Source organism: Prenolepis imparis, unplaced genomic scaffold, assembly GCF_030444845.1.
Source record: "Prenolepis imparis isolate NDT839.2.m4 unplaced genomic scaffold, iyPreImpa1.0 SCAF_496, whole genome shotgun sequence".
Taxonomy (NCBI): domain Eukaryota; kingdom Metazoa; phylum Arthropoda; class Insecta; order Hymenoptera; family Formicidae; genus Prenolepis; species Prenolepis imparis.
The window spans coordinates 1-12,244 of NW_028141654.1; the positions used below are offsets into that span (position 1 = coordinate 1).

At 29.9% G+C, this 12,244-nt stretch overlaps 1 pseudogene; it reads left to right on the top strand.

Moving 5' to 3' along the window:
• The first annotated feature begins 4,286 nt into the window (after nt 1-4,286).
• LOC145948611 (uncharacterized) lies at nt 4,287-10,147 on the top strand (annotated as a pseudogene).
• The last annotated feature ends 2,097 nt before the right edge of the window (nt 10,148-12,244 follow it).

A 12,244-nucleotide genomic window follows, 5' to 3' on the forward strand; every position in this document is an offset into this window, starting at 1 on the left:
AAGCAGTGGTATCAACGCAGAGTACTCCAGTAACATAACAAGCTAACAGTAATGTAACATCAATATTATAATTTCCCATTCAACAATGTAACTGTTACGTATAAGGCATGATGCATTGTATTGTTATATTATTGAGTAGAAGTTTAAATTACAACATTGATGTTACGTTGCTGTTAGCTTATGTTTACTGAATTGTAGTCTTTTTGTTGACAACAATTAATAGTAGATATATACATACAATTATTACTTGAACAATTATTATCTGAACGATTTAAAATATATTTTCTCTGCTTTTTCTTTCGTATGTATATATTTGTAAAAATATATTAATTGATGAACAACTTAATTATTCTGTTGATGTCAAATAATTATTATTAATATTGCATTATATTATTTTGTAATAAGAATTTATCAATTTATTATTGATTAATTATTGGCTTATTAAAATATTTCCAAATATATAGCAATGGTGTATCAAATACAAAGTGTCTCTGAAGTCTGACCCAGCCTCCTGGGCTGCTTTCGCGACAGAATCAAAATGATCCAGATTAAAATGATCCTGCGCTGTGATTAGTTAAATCTGAAATTTCATTGAACAAAATTTCAATGAGATTCAATAAAATTTCAGATTTGACCAATAACAGCGCAGGATCATTTTGCTTCTGTCGCGAAAGCAGGCCTGGATCTCGGAAATGGCTTTAGATATTGAAAAATGTTTCAAACAAAAGTTGTAGGATTAAGTGGGACAGAAGATGGTGCTATTGGCTTTTTTTAAAGGTGTTTTTCAAGGTCATTTGGAGATTGAAATCGATTCCTCGCAATTTTTGGCAAAAAATTGAGTAATATGGTAAAAAAAATGTGTTTACGAGATATTTTATTCTTAAGTTTGACATAATTTTACATAGTATTCATAAAATAATGAAAGAAATCAATTGGTGTAAAAAAACACATTTGTTTGTAAGAAAAAGTATATAGCTGCTAGTTGCAATTTACATACTTCTCCTTGAAAACAACTCTTTCTTTTAAATCAATTGATTCATTATTTTATATAAAATATATTAATTAGACAAATGTAGCCAAAAGATAAAATTAAATTTTACCTGAAATTTTTTAATTTTATAAAATTTAGTTTATAAAAAGTTATAATTTGGAATTGATATCTCGACATTTTCATTGGAGAAAAATCGTCTCCAAATGGTTTTAAGAATGTTTAGTTTTGCGCTTGTTATATAGGGTGTTTCATTTTAATTTCCCCAGGCAAATATTTCGAAAAATATGAAAGATACGAAAAAATGTTCCCTACAAAAGTTTTACGGCTTCGAGGGGGACATAAGATGATATCATTGGTTTGACCTTGGATAGTCATTTGAAGGTCACATAAAGTTCACCTACAATTTCTTAAATGAAACCTTTTATTTTTCCTTGCAGATTCTTGTATCTTATCTCGAGAGCTTTATAAAACACTATAATAAAGTATTTTTTCGTTAGTATTTTTTGTTATGAGGCTTGAAAATTACACTACTCCCGGCATTAGCATTACCCAAGGTACCACGTAGAGGTTGCTCGGTCGAATTTATTGTTATAACTTGTCAAAGTATAAATCCGACCGAACAACTTTCACGTGATATACCTTGGCTAATGTCGGTGGTACTGTAATTTTCAAGCCTCATAACTCGAAAAATACTAAACGAAAAAATACTTTATTATAATGTTTTAGAAAGCTTTCGAGATAAGTTACAAGAATATGCAATGAAAAATAGTAGGTTCCATTTAAGAAATTGTAGGTGAACTTTATGTGACCTTCAAACGACTATCCAAGGTCAAACCTATGGTACCATCTTGTCTCCCTCGAAGCTGTAAAACTTTTGTAGGTCTTTCATATTTTTTGAAATATTTGCCTAGGGAAATTAAAATAAAACACCTATAAAATTAAGTTTAGAAATAATTTGTTATCTATATATTTATATGTATAAAGATATGTTTTAATAAATTACAGCTATTATTATTGTGAAATGTGTATTATAAATTTATAATTAAATTAAATTTTTATTTAAGCAACGTTTAAGAAGATTAAGAAGATTCAAGAAAAGAAGAACAGAAAATCAAGAAAAGAAGAAAAGAAGATCAAGAAAAGAAGAAAAGAAGATCAAGAAAAGAAGAAAAATTTTAAAAAGAATATAAGGCTGCTGTGCGCCAATACAAAAGGCTGCTTTGTGCCTACAAAAAGTGGCTGCTGTGCGCCCATACAAGCTGCTGTGCGCTTACAAAAAGTGACTGCTGTGCGCCCATACAAGGCTGCTGTGCGCCTACAAAAAGTGGCTGCTGTGCGCCCATATAAGGCTGCTGTGCGCCTACAAAAAGTGGCTGCTGTGCGCCCATACAAGGCTGCTGTGCGCCTACAAAAAGTGGCTGCTGTGCGCCCATATAAGGCTGCTGTGCGCCTACAAAAAGTGGCTGCTGTGCGCCCATACAAGGCTGCTGTGCGCCTACAAAAAGTGGCTGCTGTGCGCCGATAAATTATTACATATTTTCAAAAAAATTGTATCTTTGTAATTATTATATTTTTATCGAATATATATAAATAATGTCTGTAAAGACAAAAAAGCATAGAATTCTATCACCTAAGGATAAAGATATAATCATTCGAGGTGAATGGTTAACCGATATACATATGGAATATTTTGACAATTTATTGCAAAATTGTTCAGATTATAGACCTGTCGAAACATGGCGATTACAACTTCCTGATACTATTCAGCCTATGCCAATTGATAAAAAGCATATACAAATATTACATAGTTCATCAGGTCCATCAGATGGACATTGGGTGTGTAGTTATTACGATACAAAAAATATATTTATTTATGATTCATTAAATAATAAAAAATTGCATAGACATCATGAACAATTCTTGAAAAGATTATTTCCAACATATAACTTTGAAAAAATTCCTGTTAAATTTCCTACTGTACAATACCAACCAAACGGTAGCGATTGCGGGGTTTTTGCAATAGCCTTTGCAATTTCATTGTTATTCAATATTAAACCCGAAAAAATAAAATATGACCACAGTTTAATGCGTTTGCATTTAATTAAGATTTTTGAATCTAATGTTATCGAGCATTTTCCACAAGATCCACAATGCTCTTCAAAAAGTGCTTCCATTAGCAGTAATAAAAGCAAGAGAAACTGAAGCAAACCCTATACGTCGATGTGAGACGGAACAACAAAGTTTGAATCGTTTAGAAAAGCAACGTCATATTTATCAATGTAAAAAAGAATTAAGTAATAATCAATTACAATTAATGGAAAATTCTCCAAAGAATTTCATGAAAACAAACAATATTTATGAAGAAATTAAGCAGCATGATTTGAATAATCACTGTGTAAATAAACGTGCACGCTATACACAAGATTTAGAAAATAATCAGGCTAAAAAACATGATTCATATGAGCAAGATTCCGAGAATAATTGCATTGAACAGCACGATCTGTATAAACAGAGCTTTGAAGATAGATCCGCTAAACGACGCGATCGTTATAAACAAAATTTAAAAGACAATCGCGCTAAACAACGCGATCGATATAGACGAAATTTAAAAGATAATCGCGCTAAACAGTGTGATCGATATGAACAAAATTTAGAAAATAAACGCACTAAAAAGCGTAATCGATATCAACGGAACTTAGAAGATGAACGCATTAAAGATCGATATCGATATGAACAAGATTTAGAAAATAAACGCGCACAAAAGCGTATGCGTTATTCGAAAAACTTTGAGCATGAACGAGATAGACAAAAAAGATTGGATCCTAATCACAAATGGCTTTATAATAAGCGACATTATCAGACAAAAAAACAGAACAAAATTAAGACAAAATCTACATTTAAAATAAAAACTTGCAATATTGTCAAAAAAATTACTAAAAAGTATGAACAATTCTAGTCGAAAAACACCATAAAACTTCGTAATTCGTCAGAAATATTTATAACAAATATTATTGAAAAAATCAATATTAAAGGTCATATAGAGAAACGATTAAAAGCCCAAAAAATTGTACGTTGGTGCATGTGTATTAGAAAAAATTATATTCGCAATATATACAAAATGTTAAGTTCGATTAAAAAGAAATCAGAAGTGTATTTAACTCTTATCGCAGATTGTTCTACAATTGAAGACAAATTAACTGCGCTATGTGGCGAATCTAGACATACAGCCTCATCTGAAAATTATTTCATCGAGTCTACATATCATCATGATGTAAATCCATTAGAACCTTTGGTAATGAATGTAGAAGGAAAAGTAGTAAACATATTACCATTAATAACAGAACGAGCTAAAAAATCTTGGTCGTGTAATACTTCAAACTGTAAAATTAACGATCCGCTTTTAATTGACCGTTCTCAGAAGTTTCTCAAAACCGTAAATACATGTTCTTTAAAGAATGAACCAAAACTGATGTGTAATACTGCAAGCTGTAAAATTAACGATCCGCTTTTAATTGATCGTTATCAGAAGTTTCTCCAAACCGTAAATACGTGTACTTTAAAGAATGTACCAAAACTGATGCAAAGTATTCATAAATGTACTATGAAAACTTCAAATGAGAAATTGGGTCATATGCGTAGCTGTTATATTGATTTAACACTTTGCAAAGGAATGTTTCTTCCAGTTCAATTATTATCGCCTCATTTTCCAAAAGTAAGATATATGAAGCGTTTAATTTACCAACTTACAGTTTTTTATCGAAAGATGGAAAATTTAGATGATGCATTAAATCATGGTGATATAAACACTTTGAATGAAATTGTGACTTCTGCACAGGAAAAAGTAGATATGCACAGACAGCAACGGACTGATATAATTTTGAGTGACGATGATATTATTGTTAAATATCGTAAAGCATTTAAAGCGTTGACTAAACGCTCTATGGACACACCACGACATGTTTGCGTATCGTGCGAGAGATTGTGTTATAAAAAAAATGTTTCTAAAGTCAATAGTCTTCAGACACAAATTTGGAGAGATTTAATGACGTATGTACAACAACAAAAAGTTGATGCGCAATATATATGTAATTATTGTGTAAACAAATTTCGTAAGGGCTTAATGCCTGCATACTGCGTCTTAAATAATCTCTTTACAAATCAGGTGCCTGAAGTAATATCATCTCTTAATACATTCGAAAAAATTCTTATACAGAGAGCTAAAGCGTTTCAAACTGTCCTCAAAATGGGAACTGTTATGAATAAAAAGTTGCCTCAAAGACAAATCGTACCAAAAGTTAAAGGTAGAACATTTCATTTACCACTGCCGTTACAGGAGACATTGAATAAATTATGTTCTAATACTGATCCAATAAATATTAATCATGAATTATATATATTAGTTAGAGGTATCCCGACAAAATCAAAGATTATTTGGGAAGAGGTAGTTGATGTTAAAAAAGTATTTGACGCTTTAACGTGGTTAAAGCGCAACAATACTTTATACTCTCATATTATATTGCCAAATAATCACAATGATTTACGTTTACCAAAATTAAAAAATTCTGAATTCCAAATGGAAGAGACAGAAGATAATGCAGAAGTGGCTGATGATGAGACTAAATTATTAAATGATCCGATAGAAGAGATCAAAAATGATACAGAAGGCCAACGGAAAGCAATGTTAACTCAAGTTACTAATGTTGAAAACGATGGCTATTACGAACAATATACTATTTATCCCTTATATGAAAAGAAAGCAAATAAAACTGCGACAGCCTTATATCAAATGTTAAAAATTCAGGACTTGCCTTTGAATAATCGTGAGCAACATTTAGATTTAATGTGTTTTCCAGATTTATATTCTTCTGGTATTAATGGACAACGTGAGATTAGACAGGTTAAACTTCATGATCATGAATTTATTAAATGTCGTTTGACATCTAAACATCCACAGTATAGTTAAATCAACAATACTTATTTTATTTATTGAACGATGCAAATATGCGTCAATTAAGTCGTGGAATTTTTCATAAAATGAATGTAACTAATCCGCGACTTCGTTATACAGCTGCAGAATACTTAGACGCAATGTCGAAAGAATTGTTGGAATCTAATTTGAGTACAATATTTGCCACACTTATACGGAGCAATATTGGCGTAGAGGAGTGATTTAAATTGTATGACACAGCATTATGGGCCTGCGACATGGTTTTTAACACTAAGTCCAAGTGAGTGGTTATGGGAAGATTTAGGTGAATATATTCGTGAAGTAAATGGATGGCATGACGCTTCTTTAAGCGTTAGCGTACTCATTGCTAGAGATCCTGTATCAACATCCAGGTTTCTCGATAATAAGTTTCGGGCAATGCTTGACTTTATCAAGTCCGAAGATCATCCAATTGGAGAAGTAACGCACTATTTCTGGCAACGAGAATATCAAGGTAGAGGTATACAACATTTTCACTTATTAATTTGGATTAAAAATGCATTGATTTTCGGTGAATCTACTATGGAAGAAGTCTCCAAATTTATTTTACAACATATAAGCTGCAAAATGCCGGATAAAAATATTTCGCCATTATTATACAGTCGTGTTGATACTCATCAGCGACATATACATAACGATTATTGTCTTCGCTCTAAAAAAGTAGGACGTAAAGTTATTCGTCGATGTCGTTTTGGATTTCCTCGTCCCGTTACTGAAACTTTGAATATGAGAGATGTGGCAACTTCGATAGCCGGTAGAAAACAATTGAAACATAAAAGTAGACTTTATGATCTTCCTCGAACGGATAATGAAGTTAATATAAATGACTATAATCCTGTTCTTCTTATTGCATGGGAAGGTAATATGGATATACAATTTATTGGTGAAAAATCATCGCTGCTTACCTGGTATATTACTAAATATATTAATAAAGCGGGAAAAAGTGAATTGTCTGAGACTATTCTTGATAGTAAGGATAACAAAAACAAATCATTAGCGAGTCATCTTTGGAATATTGCTTTGCGATTTACGAATAATAGAGAATGTGGAGCTCTCGAAGCTGCTGATACATTGTTAGGTATTCCTTTACATGGAACTGATCGAAATACAACCATCAGATGGTTAAATGTTAATCAAATACGATATAGAAAATTAAAAAGTCGCAAAGAAATTGAAGCTCTTGATGCTGAATCTACAGATATATTTTATCAATCTTTGATAGATGATCATTATCCACATAGACCAAACGAACTAGAAAATACGTCTCTTTATGAATTTGCACAGTGGTACGATATCTCGAAGATCAAACCGAAAAATAGGTTTATTGAATATTATAAAATAGTATAATGGTTGTTATCTTAAACGGCGGCAGCGCGGATATCTTATTAATCATTATAGATATAATGTTAATACACAGCCGGAAAATTATTTCTTTGCGTTATTGCTTATGTTTAAACCATGGCGAAAATTAGAGGATCTTAAAAATGAATGCGATACTTATACCGAATCGTTTCACAAAGTAAAACTGCATCTTATAGAAGCATTGCAATATCATGAAAGATTAGAAGAATTGCAAAAAGCATTTGAAACTGCAAAACAGTTAGTTCAGCAATGCTTAGATGACGATTTACAAAAAGAGCAGTCTCAGGATGATCCTGAAAATGCGATAGGTATTCAAAATATAGAGGCTGGTGAAGCAATGCAAGATTTTAAAGATCTTGGCGATAGAGCTATTCGAAAAATTGATGTATCTGAAATGATAGTAAAATTAAATACGGATCAAAAACGAGTATTTAATAAAGTTATCAATGTTGTAGAGTCTGATAAATCAATATTACGATTATATGTTAGCGGAGAAGGTGGTACTGGAAAAAGTTTCTTAATCAAGACTATTAAATGCTGGATAAAACAAAATCTCAACAAAGATACTGCTGTAGCAGCACCTACTGGTATAGCAGCATTTAATATAGATGGTTTGACAGTTCATAGATTGCTTCAATTACCCGTTGAACATGGTCAAACTCCTAAGTATAAACAAGTATCTGATCATGTATTGAAAGTTTTACGAGCAGATCTTAAAGATGTTATTCTTTTTGTAATTGATGAAGTGTCAATGATATCTAATTTGACTTTAATATATATACATCTTCGATTGTCTGAGATTTTTGACACTAGTGATTGCGATGATGGTTGGTTTCGTGGAAAGCATATTCTTTTATTCGGAGACTTGCTTCAATTACCTCCTTTACGCGAAGATCCTATCTTTATACATTTATCAGATACAAAAATTGCTAAATGTCTTGGTTCTTTAAATGCTGTTAATTTATGGATTACATTATTTGAGTATGATGAATTGACAATCAATATGCGCCAGCAAGGAGATGATTCTTACCGTGAGTTATTGTCGCGAATTCGTATTGGTTTAGTGACAAAATCTGATTGTAAAATTCTAGAGAGTAGAAAAATATCTTTCGAAGCTGATTCTTTCGAATCTAGATTAAATGAATTATGTGATTTTATTAACAATTTACCATCGGACACTGTTTGTTTATTGCCAACTTGTAATATGTGTAATGTCCTTAATGATGCAATGTTAAGTCGCATTGTTTCCAAAGAAATATTATTAATTGCTCAAGATACGATTGAATGTATATCATATGTAAAAAAGAAAGTATTAAAAGTATTGTCAAATAACGATGATGATAATTCTCGAACAGCTGGGCTTTCAAAACAAATTAAAATTAAAATTGGAGCAAAAGTTATGATTCGGCGTAACATCGATGCTAGTTTGGGTCTTGTAAACGGTACAATTGCTAAAGTAATTTCAATTGTACGAGAAGTCTACTGATGACGTAGAAAAGATTAAACTTCTTTTACCATCAGGTTTAGAATATGAAATTGAAAGAGTAAAGGTTAAATTTCAGGTATTGGATAGAGCGTATGTTATACGAAAACAATTTCCATTATCTTTAAGTTATGGCATCACTATTCATAAAAGCCAAGGATTAAGTTTGCAAAGTGTTGTTACGGATATTGGCAATTCTGTATTTAGTTGTGGTCAAGTTTATGTTGCCTTGTCGCGAGTAACATCTCTAGAAGGATTGCATTTAATTAACTTTGATCCTTCAGCAGTAGTTGCTAACAATGAAGCTATTATTGAATATAATCGTTTAAAACGGATACACAATCCAAAAGCAGAAATGATTGCTGTGTCAAAAGAACGCTGTCATAAAGTGAAAGATGTTCGATGGGCGTTACCAAAAGTAGTTGCTTCTGTTCAAAAATCAAGTTCAGATAAAAAAATTCAAGATATTGCTTCAAATCGAAGAATTCAAAACACTGCTTGGGTTATACATGGTTTTCAGAATACAGACAAGGTTTCATGTTATGCAAATACAGTATTGCAATGTTTATTACATTTAAATGTTATTAGGCAACAATTGATTAATTGCGACAAAACAGATGTTTTACGTATATTAATGCATCGATATGAAAATGGAATGCGTAATCTAAATACCTATGCAATACGGCAATGTTTAGGAGAATATTTTTCGAACATCGTAAAACGAAATGCGTATGATTTTCTTACGGCACTTTGCGAAAAATATGATTACTTAAGAAATTTGATACAACATCAGGTAACTTCTACCAAGCGATGCAAAACATGTGGCAATACAAAAACTATTGTTGAAAATAATATTGCTATTTCAATTTCCCTTGATAATTTAAAGGAAAAAAGTTATAATCTTAATGATTTATTAAATGCTACATTTTCACATTGGTTTCACTTACACAACGAATCATGTGAATGTTGTATTGGAACTGATAAAATATTTAAAAATGAAGTAACATTAACAAGAGAAATAATTGTTATTCGTTTAATATAATTTTTATCACAAGATGGTAAATTAATAAAAGCAGAACACAAATTTAACTTATGTGCTGTTCCAACAACTAAAGTATTAATAGCAGGACAATTGTACAAGACGATGAATGCTATTCTTTATGATGGTTCGTGCACCGATGAAGATCATTATATAAGCATATGTAGAGAAGGATTATCTAATATTTGGATCGAAATTGATGATGCGCAAGTTAAAAAGAGGCAGTGGCCTAGAGGTGCTAAAGATGTTTATATAATATTTTTACAAAAAATAGCAAATAAATAATATAAATTCGATATAAAATAAAGTAGTTGAAAAATTCTCACTAAATAGATTTTTATAATATAAAATTTATGATTAATATTTAATCATTTAATATTGCATTTCGATCAGTCCTATATAAAAGAATGTATCGTAATGTATTAGCAATTTCATGACAACGCTTTTATTCTGCATTATTCGTAAAGTGCAAAAAAATATTTTTTACATGCATAAATTGTCAATAATTTGCTATTACTACTAAAAATGGAATAATATAACACACTTTTTGTTTTATTTATATATTTAATAATGAACTAGATAAGCAGCAACGATTAGTCATCAATGGACTTAGAGGTATATAATAAGAAAAAAATAAGACAAAACACAAAAAAACAGAATTAAAAATTAATACAAGCATTAAAAATTAAAAATTTATGCAAAATTATATAAATTAATACAAATAAAAAAAATAAAAAATTTAATTTAAAAAACTAGGCACTGCTAAATTTCAAAATTAACTTTAGCATATTGTTTAATTTAGTAGTGCCTAGTTTTTTAAATTAAATTTTTTATTTTTTTTTATTTGTATTAATTTATATAATTTTTGCATAAATTTTTAATTTTTAATGCTTGTATTAATTTTTAATTCTGTTTTTTTGTGTTTTGTCTTATTTTTTTCTTATTACGATTCTATATGTGTTTGCAACTTTCAGCGTGAAGAGAGGTCTATAATTATACGATTCTACATGGATTTGCAATTTTCAGCGTGAAGAGAGGTCTATAATTATACGATTCTACATGGGTTTGCAACTTCCAGCGTGAAGAGAGGTCTCTATAATTATACTATTCTACATAGGTACTATTCTACATGGGTTTGCAATTTAAATTTTCCACTGGTACAAGTTTCTACTTTCACTTGGCGCGCAATTTTTTTGATATCATTACTTTTGTAGTACGATTCTACATGGGTTTGCAATGGATAATTTTTCATACGATTCTACATGGGTTTGCAATGAGTAATTTTTCATACGATTCTACATGGGTTTGCAATGGTACAATTCTGCATGGGTTTGCAATGAGTAATTTTTCATACGATTCTACATGGGTTTGCAATGGGTAATTTTTCACTACTGGCCCATACTAGGCGCCTTTTTTTACCTTTTTTTAAAGATAGGTTTTTATAGGTATACTTTACGCTAATAATAGATTTTTTTCATGAAGAAAATTGAATGTAATATATTGCAGACAATACAGTATTTGTGTAATTAAAACTGTATAATACGTAAAACTAAAGAGAGTTTTAATTTTTAAAAAATGTATATAAAGTTTATTAATTTTACGTCGCACATTCAAAAATCAATGTTATGTAATCAAATTAAAACTTATAATTACATTTAATTCAGACGACATTTTAAAATTATCAAACAATATGTATTATTATAATATAATTGTTAGATTTAAAAGAAAGAACTTAAAAAATTTATGATTACGTTCATTTTATTTTTTTTTTTGTTACTTAATAAGTATGTGACACATTTACATAAATTGTTTGTAATTTCTAAAACATTTTTATTTCTCTAGATATTCAAATTTACAAATTTTTATTTAAAACTTGCAGGGTAATTTATTTTTTATTTAACGAAATTTATATAGAAAATCAGAAAATTTTAGTTTAGAAAATAATTCGCATGCTCAACGGCTACTAAACATCGAAGTGAAAGATTGGTGAAGTTGAACTTCGAATTGGGGACAATTAATCAATCTATGAATAATATGCGCAATAAGCTGTCATTTTTGCTATATGTGAGAATTTATATACACTATTTATCACTTAATGTATATATATAGGTATATATATATGTTATATATGTATGTTCATATTTTTATCAGACATAAATCTAAAGTTTATAGCATTGTGCTTTCGAGAAAATTCCTTTGGATTAAAAAATATTTCATAAGATGTTTTTAAATACAGGAATTTATAAAATTTTTATGATCATGAAGAAAATGATAATAAAAATATATATATTTTATATATATGTTAAAATATAAACATTATTGAAACTTTAGTGATAACAAACGCACTCGTGAAAAAGAAAGTCAAGTTAAGATAGAGTTACT